Here is a 14,198-nt window from a genome sequence, read left to right as displayed (position 1 = left end):
CTATTATCATCTTCATTTGGCATTTCAGGGTCCCCACCCGGTGGGTCTTCATGGCCTGCATCCTCTGCGATGTAAGGTATGTTCTGTCTCAAGGCAATGTTGTGGAGTATGCAGCACACCACAGTAATCTTATACAATAGAAGAGGGCTCCCCCAGTCCTGTCCAGACATCGGAATCTGGTTTCAAGAGCCCAACAGCCTGCTCCACCAGCCACTGTGTTCTTCCATGGGTCTCATTGAAGCGGTCTTCCCCAGGCGTTGTAGGACTCCTCAGCGGTGCCAACAACCATGCTGGCTGGGATACGCCGAGTCTCCTAGATGGAAGCTAGACAGAAGGGAAACATTTAGTTACATATTTTCAGATCATACTACCTGTCATCTCCCACACAAAGGGGCCGATTACGATTGCGGATTTCCCGCATCCACCGGGCCGGCGGAAGCCACCGCCGGCCCGGAGGATGTGGGAAATCCGCCGGGGAGCCTTGCAAGACCCACCGCCATATTAGGATGGCTGGTGGGTCTTACTATCTGTCCGCCGCTTTTCCGCCGCAGGCGGATTCCGCCCGCGGCGGAAAAGCATTAACATGGCTGGCGGTGTCTATCAGACACCGCCAGCCATATTAGGATGACTGCGTGAAGATGCCTTTACACGGCGGCATTTCCGCCGTGTAAAGGCATACGGATTTGTGTTTGGGGGCCCGTTGCGGGCCCCCAGGGGTGAAGGGGGGGTGGGGGTGCACATGGGGGGTACCTATGGTACCCCCCTGCATTTGCCTGCACAAAGCGGCAGGCACCGCGAGGTGCCTGCCGCTTTGTGCATGCAAATGCACAACTTACTTTTTTATCATTGCGGCGGGTGCTGCTTCAAGCAGCACCCGCCGCAATGATAAAAATACAGGATGTGACCGCCAGGGTGGCGGTCACATCCTAATTTGCACGGAGGGACCGCCGCTGCCCCTGCGGACGGTCCCTCCTTCTCTATGGTGGCGGAGGGACTCAGGTCCGTCCGCCATCATAATCGGCCCCAAAGTTAGGACAGATTACGCTTACCTTCAAGCCAGGCCCTCTCTGGCAGTAGTTGTGACATCAGCTGGGGTATGGTGCTGTTCCGAATATGAAGGAATAATTCTACAGATCCTGGGAATTAGGCACAGACGTTTGAGATGTACAAATCCGGAAGCAGACAACTTGCACATTGATAGAATGGAAATGCTTCCTGTTCCGGTACACTTGCTCACTGGCTTGTGGTGGTACTAAGGCAATATGGGTGCCATTAATATATCCAATTACATGTGGGATATGACCAAATCCATAGAAATCAGCCTTCACATTGGCTAAATTCTAACATCTGGGAAACTGGATATAGCTGGTCACGTGTCTCAAAAGTGCTGCTAGGACCTCTGCGAATAACAGACTGAGCAAAGGTTGTGACATTCTACCTGAAATAGCAACAGTCAATTGAAATGACCTTGTGGCCAAAAAAAGCAAAACAGACATGAGTTTAACAAGTGGTGGCATTGATCTAAGATTATTGATGTGAGGTAGGAGGTAAGACTCCAACTGATGACATAAATTCAGGATTGTTTGACAATTCAAACAGAACTTCAGGATAACATGTTGCTCTTACATAATGTGTAGGTCTGGACATGGGCGGTACTCAGGAGCCTGACGTCTCCTCCCTCTCCCAGGGTACCTATGTGAGGAGTCACACAAAAATGTATATTGTCACAGTGTGCAGAGACATATGAGAAGAGTAAGGCAAAAGTCATGTGTCTGAACATTAATACTTCATGAAACACTGCACATTCTACTTCATCATTGTCACATCTTAAACATCCACCAGTTATCCCCAAGGAGGCCTTCACAGGTCTGTTACAGAAGTGTGCACATCGTCAATTCAGTAGTCACATGTTAGCAATGCCTGATATGCAACAGGCTTTAACTCAGCCCACCCACCCATTCATAGGTCCAGACAGTAGAGTATGATGATAGCTTTCATCACCATGCATTTTTTGACAGGTGGGAACGCCCCCGGAAGTGACGTAGGAGCCGGAAGTCCTGCCCTAGAAGTCCCGCCCCGGAAGTCCCACCCCGGAAGTCCGGGGCCGGAAGTCGAGCCCCTGAGGGTAGGCCCCCGAAGTGGGGCAGGTGTAGTGTGTGAGTCCCCTTCACACAAGAATTAATGGATGTTTAGGTGCGTCATAGATGTAGAGTGGTGGTGCGAGGGCGGCTAGGGCTAACAGCAAGGCAGTCAGTAGGGCCTACTGGTGTGTTTAGGGTTTTGGGTTTGGGGCGAGCAGAGACTTACCTGTGAGTGCCATGTTTGTTGGGCAAGGCGGGACATGTCTGGGCATGCAGGGACATGTCTGGGCCTGTCCATCGGCTAGTAGCGGCTGCAGGCGGATGTTGCTTGAGCAGCGTCGAGGTGCATCTGTGGAATGGGAGCCCTAGAGTGTTGCAGGGTCTTTTTTGGGCGATAGGCCAGCCCCCTAGGAGGCGTGCCTGATGCCGATGGAGTTCCTGAGTGGTGGCCTGACGCGTGCCATAGTCAGCAGAGGGCCGGAAAGCCATTGGTCCTAAAAGAGGCGGGAAGGTAGACCACTGGGCTGCTGCGGCAGTAATTTTGCCGCCTAATTTTAAAATGTCTCTGATGAAAAATGAGAGTTATGAAAAAAATAAAAAATAAATAAAGACAAGTGTTATGCAATTGTGGTTTCTTTTTACATGGGGGTAATGTATTGGGTATGATAAACATGGCCATCTTGTAAAGCAACAGCAGGGGGCTGGCAATATGTCCAGGCATTGTTCTGTAACACGGTGGACTGTCCTGCATCAGCCCCAGACTGCTAGTTTGCCAGTGCAATATTTTGCACAGCCTAACTTTTAAAGCGTCTGGTGTAAAATGACACTAATTATGAAAAGAAAAAAATAAATAAATATTTTAAGGTCTCTGATGTAAAATGATATCAGTTATGAAAAGGAAAATAAATGAAATAAAAAATAAATAAAGACAAGTGTTGTGCAATTGTAATTTCTTTCTATGAGGGAGTAGTGTGTTACGTATAATAAACAGGGGGCCAGTATGTAATGCAATTGTGTGGGCTGTGTAACAAGCCAGTGCATGGTTCTTTTAACAGGGTGATGTGCTGTACAGACCTAAACTGTAAGGTTGCTGGTGCAGCATCATGCACAGCCAAAGTTGAAATGCACCGATGTAAGTGACAATTACTAAAAAAAATTAAAAAAAAAACATTTTAAAGGCTCTGCTGTATAATGATGCTAGTTATGAAAAGGAAAATAAAATAAATAAAAAATAAATGAAGACAATTGTTTTCAGTTGTGGCTTCTTTCTACGTGGGAGTAATGTGGTAGGATTGATAAACAGAGGCCAGCATGTAAGGCAGCTGGGTGCTGTGTAACAGACACTTGCAGGGTCCTTTAACAGGGTAATGTGTTGTCACAAACCTAGACTGTAAGTTCCCTGGTGCAACATTATGTACAGCCTATTTGAAAGTCTCTGATGTAAATGACATTAATTAGCAAAAGAAAAAAAATAAAGTAAAGTAAAGACATGTGTTATGCAGCTGAGGCTGCGCTCTACGTGTGAGTGAGGGGCCAGGGCTGATAAATGTAGCAATCTTGTAACATTACATATTTTTGTAACTGCAAAATAGGCTACCACAGCCCAGAAAGGTCTGGATGGCGCAAATTCCACAAAAGGCGACAAATCAACCAAGACATGGAGATGTAACCGGGTGAAGAAAAAAAAATGCTGCAGCACAGAAAGAGCGGGACGAACCAGAGTTTCATAAGAGCGGCAAAACTAAAATGTGAGTTTGCTGATGTAACATTTTCAGCGCCTAAAAGACTGCAAAGACACGAAGAGGCTTCTACGTGGGAGTCAGCTGTCAGGGACTGATAAGCACTACTGGTTTGTAAAAGAGTGGCGCGAAATGTGTACATGGGACTCTTAGGCGGGCCAGTGTTTGAGAGGGCCAGTGAAAGTATGACATTTTAAAGCGCGCATTTTTTTACATCTGAGTGGATGCAGCGAAAAATTGAAGGGTAATACGTAAGCTCTTTCTCCACCAGTTTCCCGCCACTTAGAGGGCTCCTACAGGGCCTGTTTTATCAGAGTGTAACAGATGCGAGTGTACAGCATTTTTTAAAGGCGCGCTTTTACATGTAAACTCTCTGCCACTTGTCCCGCCAGTCTGGAGACGACCCCCCTGGGCTTTTATCAGATTGTAGCAGGTATAAAAATAGGGACATAACTTAGACGCACACTGGCACCCTGACAAGTGTTTTGGAGCACCTACCAGCTTTTTGGTGAGTGAACAGGCTGCGACAGAAGACCCCGAGGTTAACGGGAAATATCATTTACAACGAAGGCATTACTACGCGTGACGTTTACTACGAGGCACTTACCACGTAAACGTCTTTTCCACGCGTATGCCTTCCACGACAGTCTTTACCACGCAAGTCATCCTACGTTCTGCGTGTTACACTCCGGACATCCTACGTTATACGTGTACGTCTAAAAAGAAGTCCTTCTTTTATTTTGTGTGACGTGTTTTCACTCTTGTTTCTTTGGTTGGTCGAAGTAAGGGCTGCTGGTGAAAGGTGTGTGGCTGACAGGTAAGTAATACGTTACAACGTAATATTTTAACGCACTTAAAATTAAATGCATATTTAATTTTTACGTAATTGATGTATGTGACATCATTGCTTTGTTCTGCACTTGTTCAAGCTTTAGACAGCTAAGCTAGAAACTGTGAGCAGCCCTTGCTTCTTTCTAGAGCATGTGTCAACTCTAATTCTATGTGCAAGGCAAGCATATTAATAGCGGCTTTTATCTGTTTGCGTGCGTTTAACATACGGCTCAAAGTCAGAGCAGCAGCATTTTTAAAGGTTGTGTTATCTGTAAACATGCTAATATGGTATCCTGGGTGAGACCTGCCGTATAGTGCAGGATTCCCACTAGTGGAGCCATTGTGGATTTTAGGAGGCCATACAGATTTCATTTTAATTGCATCATCCTTATTTCAGACTTCATGGGCTTGAAAAGCAGTTCCGATTTTGCTATTTTGAGGACCTATTTCACTTGTTCAGTAAGGTGAGCTGGTCCCTGGTGGCCTTTGGCTTCCTGGCTGTGTGTTCCTTCTGGTGAATTTACTTTTCTTACTTATAGGAGTAGGATGCTTGGGGTATAGGGGTATTGGGTGGGGTAGTGTTTTAATACCCAGGTTTTAATATAATTTAATAAAAAACCCTGAGTATTAATTTGTAAGTTGCTATTCCTTTTTTTGTGGAAAACATGAATTATATTTTACATGAAATTACTACGCTAACTTTTAGGAGCGGGATGCTTGGGGTATAGGGGTATTGGGTGGGGTAGTGTTTTAATACCCATGTATTTTTTCCTAGTTGGCAAAAAATACCTGAGTATTAATTTGTAAGTGGCTACTTCATATTTATGTTAAATATAAAGAAGTATACATTACATGGAATTACTACGCTAACTTTTAGGAGCGGGATACTTGGGGTATAGGGGTATTGGGTGAGATAGTGTTTTAATACCCAGGTATTTTTTTTCCTAGTTGGCAAAAAATCCCTGAGTATTAATTTGTAAGTGGCTACTCCTTATTTATGGGAAAAACAAGTAGTGTATTTAACAAGAAATTTCTACGCTAACTTTTAGGAGCGGGATGCTTGGGGTATAGGGGTATTGGGTGGGGTAGTGTTTTAATACCCAGGTATTTTTTTCCTAGTTGGCAAAAAATCCCTGAGTATTAATTTGTAAGTGGCTACTCCTTATTTATGGGAAAAACAAGAAGTATACTTTACATGAAATTACTACGCTAACTTTTAGGAGCGGGATGCTTGGGGTATAGGGGTATTGGGTGGGGTAGTGTTTTAATACCCAGGTATTTTTTTTCCTAGTTGGCAAAAAATCCCTGAGTATTAATTTGTAAGTGGCTACTCCATATTTATGGGAAAAACAAGAAGTATACTTTACATGAAATTACTACGCTAACTTTTAGTAGCGGGATGCTTGGGGTATAGGGGTATTGGGTGGGGTAGTGATTTATTACCCAGGTATTTTTTTTCCTCGTTGGAAAAAAATACCTGACTATTAATTTGTAAGTGGCTACTCCATATTTATGTGAAAAACAAGAAGTATACTTTACAGGAAATTACTACGCTAACTTTTAGGAGCAGTATGCTTGGGGTATAGGGGTATTGGGTGGGGTAGTGTTTTAATACGCAGGTATTTTTTTCCCAAATTGGAAAAAAATACCTGAGTATTAATTTGTAAGTGGCTACTCCATCTTGAAAAACAAGAAGTATACTTTACTTGAAATTACTACGCTAACTTTTAGGAGCGGGATGCTTGGGGTATAGGGGTATTGGGTGGGGTAGTGTTTTAATACCCAGGTATCTTTTTTCCTAGTTGGCAAAAAATCACTGAGTATTAATTTGTAAGTGGCTACTCCCTATTTATGACAAAAACAAGAAGTGTATTTAACAAGAAATTTCTATGCTAACTTTTAGGAGCGGGATGCTTGGGGTATAGGGGTATTGGGTGGGGTAGTGTTTTAATACCCAGGTATTTTTTTTCCTAGTTGGCAAAAAATCCCTGAGCATTAATTTGTAAGTGGCTACTCCATATTTATGGGAAAAACAAGAAGTATACTTTACATGAAATTACTACGCTAACTTTTAGGAGCTGGATGCTTGGGGTATAGGGCTATTGGGTGGGGTAGTGTTCTAATACCCAGGTATTTTTTTTCCTAGTTGGCAAAAAATCCCTGAGTATTAATTTGTAAGTGGCTACTCCTTATTTATATGAAAAACAAGAAGTATACTTTACATGAAATTACTACACTAACTTTTAGGAGCGGGATGCTTGGGGTATAGGGGTATTGGGTGGGGTAGTGTTTTAATACTCATGTATTAAATCCAAATGTTTTAAAAATGTTGTACAATCAATTAACATTATAAGCAATGGATCAATGCAATTATTAATACCATCATGCACATTTTATATCTTTGCAAATCAAATATAAAATAGAATCTAAGATTAAATAATGAATTAAGAAAATAAATTAAGATATTTTTCAGTAAAAAAATGTATTTATTGAGTAAATCTTAAAATATTTTTCAGAAAAAGAGATCAATAAATTTTTAATAATGCACAACACATTTTTATTTTAAAACAAAAACATTAGTAAATAATTTCTTAATATGATATATTAATCCATTTGGAATTTAGTTTAATCGTTATAATAGTTCATTTTAATTTTGTAGATACTTCGTAGTCACTAATTGTTTCACATTTGATTCTGTAGTCGCTGGTTCCTCTCAGCATGCAATGGCATGAAGACGGGGTCCGGTTAGGTTTTTTTTTTTTTTTACCAAATACATTATAACATTTGGAAGGTACATTTACTGTAAGGAAAGTTCTGTTTGTTAATTTCAAATTCTGTGGTGAGTATCATTTTAAATTTTTAAGAACTACACTTTGATCCCCATGCAGGTTGCCATAATATACACACTTTGGAACAATTATTTTCTGACTAATAAATTGTTCAAGAAAGTTATTGTAGATGAACTCAGAAACATTCTTTTATTCATACCTAGCTTAACTTTGTTAATTTAAAAAAAGAAATTTAAATAAAAGTGTTTCAAATTAAACATATTGATCCAAAATTGATGTGACGTCAGTTCAAAAAATATGTGCTAGTTGGTAAGATAGCAAAAGTAATTTTTATTTGATATTTGGGTCAATTTTGAAAAATGTCAATTATAACTTTTGGGAGATGTGTAAAACAGGCGATCAATTCACATTTTAGAAATGAAGAATATATGCAATACTTTCAAGGTAGTCAGACGTGCCCATTAAAGGAAATTGTTGGAGTTTTGATTGAAGTCTTTCAGTCATCTCTCGGCTACGTCGTGTCACTCGAGGATTTAGCATACCTGAAAGTGACTGAGCCATCCTCATTTCTTGAAAAATGTGTTCTTTTTTTTAAAAATTTCTAAGAAATGATAAAAGTTTGGATGACTCCTACCTATGGATTTATTAAAAGAGTTATGCCATCCTTCGATGGAATTGTTCGTTTTTGCTCCTCCCTCTAAGCAAGTTAAGTAGCAGTTCCACCACTCAATGGGGAACCTTGGCTTCCTCCTGCTACCTGACCTGCTAAGATTGCCAATCCAGGTTCCCTCAAAATAATTTAAAAGAGGTGCCAATTTCTCTTCATTTGCTATAAAATAATCTGATTGTATAATTGCAGTGTAGAAGTCATCTACAAAATCAGGAGGAACAAAACACAAAGCTGTTAGTTTTTTTAACTCGTATTATAGTTTGCTGTCTGACATATAATCTTTGGCTAAGGATGTTTTCTGTATTTTTCTCCAATACGCCTGGGAAAAGTGAAAAAACAACCTTGAATGTGGGTGTCTGGATATAGTTTACAAATAGTATTAATCATTTGTATCTCAAAATCAATTATTACTTTCCGAGGACTTTTGTTGAGAGTTTTGGTTTTTATAACTGATAAAAACTCAGTGTAAGTGGAAGATTGTCTGTCAGGCAGCAAACCAAATACTAAGGGGATAGTTGTGTGGTTAATATTGCCATGAATAGTATAAATTTGGTTAAAAGGATGGGTAGATTTAAATGTGCCGTCCATCATCCAAATTTCTGTATTTTCAAGAGTGGCCAAATTACGTGTTGTAGAAAAGATTAGAAGACGTTTTTGAGGATTATCATTATCATGTAGAAGGAAAGTTTCATTAGTAAAAGTCACAGTTAGTTCTGGGGGGATGTTAATATCGGAGAAAGTTTGTGGTCTTATTGCATGTGGATTGATGGCCTGTTTTGTTCTTTGAATCATGCGCCTTAAATTGGGGATTGTGGGCATATTACTGGCAACATGCATGGGGATGTTTTGTGCAACTTCCCGTAAAACTGAGCCACAGGGTTCATTGGAGGTGGCTGCCAAAAATGTTATCTGCTGTAGATTTTCCCTTACTTCAATCTCCATTGCAGAGGCAGAGTGGTTATGCTCTGTGGACCTCTCCACTATGTCTCCCAGAGTAACCGCTCTGCCTTTGCAATGTGATGAGAAATATTCTACGCACCTCCAATGACTCCTGGGCTCAGTTAAACGATCCTTACAGTAAATGTAGCCACCAAATTTTAATAACCTGTTACCCCTCTTAGATTGAACGTAATTTGCTCGGCGACTTGAATTATCTGTTGATGATCCTGTAAATAGAAGAGGATGATAAATGAGTTTTCATTTTTTAAAAACTACTTGTGTTTTTCTGTACAGAAGATTTATGGTATCTAAATAAAATTACTAAAATCAAGAATTTTTCTGTTTTAGAATGGATGCAAGATTTAATTTAAACAAATCAATAAAAACTGGATTCAGACACTTTAACACAACTGTTTCCACACATAACCATAACCACACATGCATTATAACGCATGGGTGGTTACCACTAATAGCCTTTATCACGCATACATTTACTACATGATACGTAGTAAAGGCATGTGTTTTAAAGAAGATTTAAAAAGGGGGTTTGGGGGGGTCTCCCCACCCCCCAAAAAAAATAATCTCTTTGTGATGCATTTTTATATATATACATATATATAAAATAATAATATCTCATGCCTGCGTTTTCAATGAAAATCATTGTAAAGATTTGGTAATTAAGGTATTTTTGTGGTAACAGTTATGCATGGTAATGGAATACACGTTGTAACTCATGCGTGGTAAAATTAAAAAAGGGGGTTTGGGGGGGTTTCCCCCCCCCCCAAAAAGCTTACAAATCAGAAAGAGGGGTTGGGGGTGAATTTCCCCCCAAATAAAAAGCATGTGTTGAGACAGGATGCATAGTAACGTCATACAACAAATTATAATGTGCTACACTATTGACAGTTTTAATATCTGATTAAAAAAAGTTAATTATAGATTTGTTTTTCAGAAATATTTTCGATTGTACCTTAGGCTTGCATTTCTTTGTTCTTCTGTGGTGAAGTTACGTTTGCAATAGTATTGCTGAATGTGTTGCTTTCCTTTGTATTCTCTTTTCCAGTCTGTTTGGTTTTCCAGATCAATGTTGTAGACGTAGCTGCAATTACATGTATCAATAATAGGATTAGAATAGTTAACATAAAACTATTGGTTAATCTGCAAATTTTAAATTCTTTTTTTTAAGTTTGTTTAACTGTTTCATTATTTTCTAATATTACTATAAAAATCCTTAATTTAAAAAAAACGGAGTAAGATGGTTGTTTTATTAGAGGTTTAATTAAAAAGATAAGGTAAATTAAAATGTTGTTTAATGTATACCTGAATATTGGATATTTTGTTATTTCGTGCAACAGATGTTGTAAGCTGTTCTTCCTTTTTCTAGTTTATGGTTTGATGTTAATGGTTCTCTTTGCGATATCTGGTTAGAAAAACAAAGACATAGCATATTTTAAACAATTATTATTTAGACATTTTACACTTCTCTGTTGTATCTTTCTTAGTAAAGTTATTATATGTTGACAAAGATCTTCTCTGAGGTAAGTACCTAGCGGAGTAAAAATACTAAATCTAACTCCCAGACACCGTCCAACACCTATCCTCAGGTAAGTACCCGGTGGAGTATGAATAGTAAATCTACCCCCATTCACCTACCTACTCCTTCCCAGAGGTAAGTAACCGATGGAGTTAGAATAGTAAATCTGGCGCAAAGATGCTAACAAACACCATCACATCTACCATGAGGTAAGTACCCAGCGGAGTAAGAATAGTAAATCAGGCCCCCAAACACTGACCAACACCTTCCCTGAGGTATGTAACCAGTGGTGTATGGATTGTTAATCCGGCTCTTCAACACTAACCAGCATCTTCTTTAATTTAAATATCCTGCGGAGTTAGATTTGTAAAACTTGACCCCAGACTCAGCCTAACACTCTCCCTGGTGTAAGTTTTCAACAGTGTAAAAATTAAAAATCGTGCTCTCAGAAAACAGAGTTAGATTGTTGAACCAGTATTGGTTTTAAAAATACAAAAGACAAATTAAAAGGTTCTTTCATTTATACCTGAAATTTGGATGTATTCATGCAACTGATGTTTTAAGTTGATCTTCCTATTTCCAGTTTATATATTGACGGTAATGGAGATATCTGTTTTCAAAAACAAAGACATAGTATATTTTACAATTTAGAAATATTACATTTATTTGTTGTAACGTATTTTGAAAATTTAATATGTATCAACAAACACCTTCCATAAGTTAATTATTCAGAATAATAAGAATAGTTAATCTGGCTCACATACATTGTCCATCACCTTTTCTGAGGTAAGTCCATGAAGGTTTAAGTCTACTTAATCTGGTCCACATACTCTGTCCAACATCTACCCAAATGAAAGCACTCAGCTGTCTAAAAATAGTTAAACTTGTCCCCAGTTAATACCCAACATCCTCCCTGAGGTAAGTGTGAAGCAGAGTAAGAATTGGAAAATGTGCTCTCAAAAAACAGTTACATTATTGCACCAGTATAAGTTTTAAAATTAGATAAGGCAAATTAATAAGTTGATTTATTTGTACCTGAAGATTGGTTGTATTTTTCTTTCATGCAACTGATCTCTTAAGATGTTCTTCCTTTTACCAGATTTTTGATTGACGGTAATGGTTCTTTATCTGATTTCTTGTTAGAAAAATAAAGACATAGCATATTTTAAAATTGTAAATTAGAAATATTACATTTCTTTGTTGTAAATACCAACTAAGAATAGTTCTAAGAATAGAAAATCTGGCACCAAGACACTGACCAACACACTTATCCTGAAGTAAGTACCCAGCGGAGGAAGATTTCTAATTCATGCATACAGACTCTGACCAAAACCTTCCCTCTGGTAAGTACCTAGCGGAGTAAGAATATTTTGGGGCCTATTACGATTGCAGATTTCCCGCATCCTCCGGGCCGGCGGAAGCCACCGGTTTATTAGGATTATTATTATTAAATTAGGATGGCTGGTGGGTCTTGCAATCTGTCCGCGCTTTTTTGCCGCGGTCGCCTTTCGACCGCGGCAGAAAAGCATTAACATGGCTGGCGGTGTCTATCAGACACCGCCAGCCATATTAGGATGGAGTAGAAAGTATGCTTTTCCACGGTGGCTTTTCCGCCGTGGAAAACCATACGGACCTTCACTTCGGGGGCCCATTGCGGACCCCCTGCCTTTGCGTGAACAATGTGGCAGGCACCATGCGGTGCCTGCCGCTTTGTGCACGCAAATACCGTGCATGGATTTTTAACATTGCTGCGGGTGCAGCTTGAAGCTGCACCCGCCGCAATGTTAAAGATAGAGGATGTGACCGCCACCCTGGCGGTCACATTCTAATCTACACGGAGGGACCGCTGCTGCCCCTGCGGACGGTCCCTCCTACTCTATGGTGGCGGACGGACTCAGGTCCGTCCGCCATCATAATCGGCCCCTTGATCTGGCTCCCAAACTTTGTACAACACCTACCCTGAGGTAAGTACACAGCGGTGTATGAATAGTAAATCTGTCTACAAAACAATGCCCATCATATTCCCTGAGCTAAGTACCAGTCTGATTAAGAATGAAATATTTTGCCAATAGACAATGGCTAAACATCTTTACTGCAGAAAATAAGTTCATACCTTACTTTTTGTTTTTTGTTTAAATAAAAAACTGCTTCTCTATCCGATTCAGTATAAAGTAAAATAATTATATATTTTAAATTTCAAAACCCATGCATTTTTATACTCAGTAGAAATATTACAAAAAGACTGAATTTTAAAAACACAAGCATTTTAATGTCAAAATATTGACTAGTTACTTTGGGGCAGATTTACAAACCCCTTGCGCCTCTTTTGCGCCGCTGTTGCGTCACTTTTGTGACGCAGCGGCGGCGCAAAAGATGCGCCATGGTGCGGGCTATTTACAACGTGACGCATCTGGGAGATGCATCACGTTGTAAAGGTCTTTGCTTTAAGGAGGCGTTCCGGTGCAGGGGGGAGCCTTCCGGCGCAGCAACACCTCATAAAAGTGGCTGAGTGAAATCTACAAGATTTCACTCAGTCACTTTGTCAAAACCCTGCGCCTGCTTGAAGCAAGCGTAAGGCTTGCCGCAGCATTAGTAAAATGGGTCACAGAGCATTGCTGGAGCTGCGTCGCGCATGCGACGCAACTCCAACAATGCGACACCTTTGCTGTTTTTGCCCCATGGTGCGCCGCATTTTAAATGTGGCGCATCATGGGTGGTGGAGGCATGGTGCACAATTACTGGAGCATCCCTGATAATTGGCAGGGATGCGCCAGTAATTGTAAATATGCCCCAACATGCTCTTTGCTCTCTACTCATCAAATTAATAATAATTTATTAGTTACTTTTCAATTTGAGTTAATTCTAGACATATATCATCTTTCACGGACATTATGTTTGTAAAAACTGTTTGGCATACATTGCTTTTTGGAAACATGGTTTGTGTGACATTTTGACAAAATCAAGCTAAAAAAAAAGGAATACATGTTTTCCTTACTTTTGCGATATTTTTTTCAGTTGGAAGCAATTGTCACTCTCCTCAGATAAGTTCTGTTATGATAAAATTAAACTACATTTTGTAAAATCTTTTACCAGATTTACTATTCGTTTATATTATTAAATGTGTGTTAAAACGTGTACTTACTTTGGTCAGTAGATGGCAGTAACGGTCTAAAATTGAGCCTTCTTTCTCCAGTTGCTCACAACAGTGTTTACTCACTAGTTAGCGGCGAACCACTGATAAGAAAATGGTGGACAGCTCTTTATATATGTTCATTGAGTGACAAAGGTAATTTGAAATAAAATATGTGTTTAAATCTGCTTTAAAAACGGGTTCAAATGGTGACTAAAAGTGTATTTTAAAATGCTTTTTTGTTCATAACAATTGACCTTCGTCGAATTTTTCTTCCATCTTGCTTGGGGACACGTTTTAGAGGGTCAGTGAAAGTGACAAAAGACAAACGCTGTCACTACTACTATTTTTTTAACCTATTAGTATCATTGTGTTTATTTCAGTGTCATTTGTGCTTGATGGGCGTTGAGTGCTTCATTACGTTATGTGCGTGGTATGATCCTTCGTGGTAATTTTCAGCGTGGTAAAACCTCTTGCGAAGTAAG

At 39.8% G+C, this 14,198-nt stretch overlaps 1 protein-coding gene and 1 pseudogene across 1 annotated transcript in view; both read right to left on the bottom strand.

Annotated features, from left to right (window-relative positions):
- Window positions 1–11,678, bottom strand: part of LOC144768683 (RING finger protein 112-like) — a 352,704-nt gene extending 341,026 nt beyond the window's left edge. Inside the window, exons 1-4 of the mRNA XM_078652512.1 lie at window positions 11,619–11,678; window positions 11,110–11,193; window positions 10,370–10,469; window positions 10,020–10,148 (exon numbers count right to left, since the gene is read on the bottom strand). The gene's annotated coding sequence lies outside the window, so the exon portion shown is untranslated. The remainder of the gene's footprint in view (window positions 1–10,019; window positions 10,149–10,369; window positions 10,470–11,109; window positions 11,194–11,618) is intronic.
- LOC144769131 (uncharacterized) lies at window positions 7,852–13,473 on the bottom strand (annotated as a pseudogene).
- Between the last annotated feature and the right edge of the window lie 725 nt (window positions 13,474–14,198).

The sequence above is a fragment of the Lissotriton helveticus genome, chromosome 7 (genome assembly GCF_964261635.1).
Source record: "Lissotriton helveticus chromosome 7, aLisHel1.1, whole genome shotgun sequence".
In the NCBI taxonomy this organism is placed as follows: domain Eukaryota; kingdom Metazoa; phylum Chordata; class Amphibia; order Caudata; family Salamandridae; genus Lissotriton; species Lissotriton helveticus.
The sequence above is the reverse complement of the archived record's forward strand: the minus strand, read 5'-3'. Positions and strand labels throughout refer to the sequence as shown.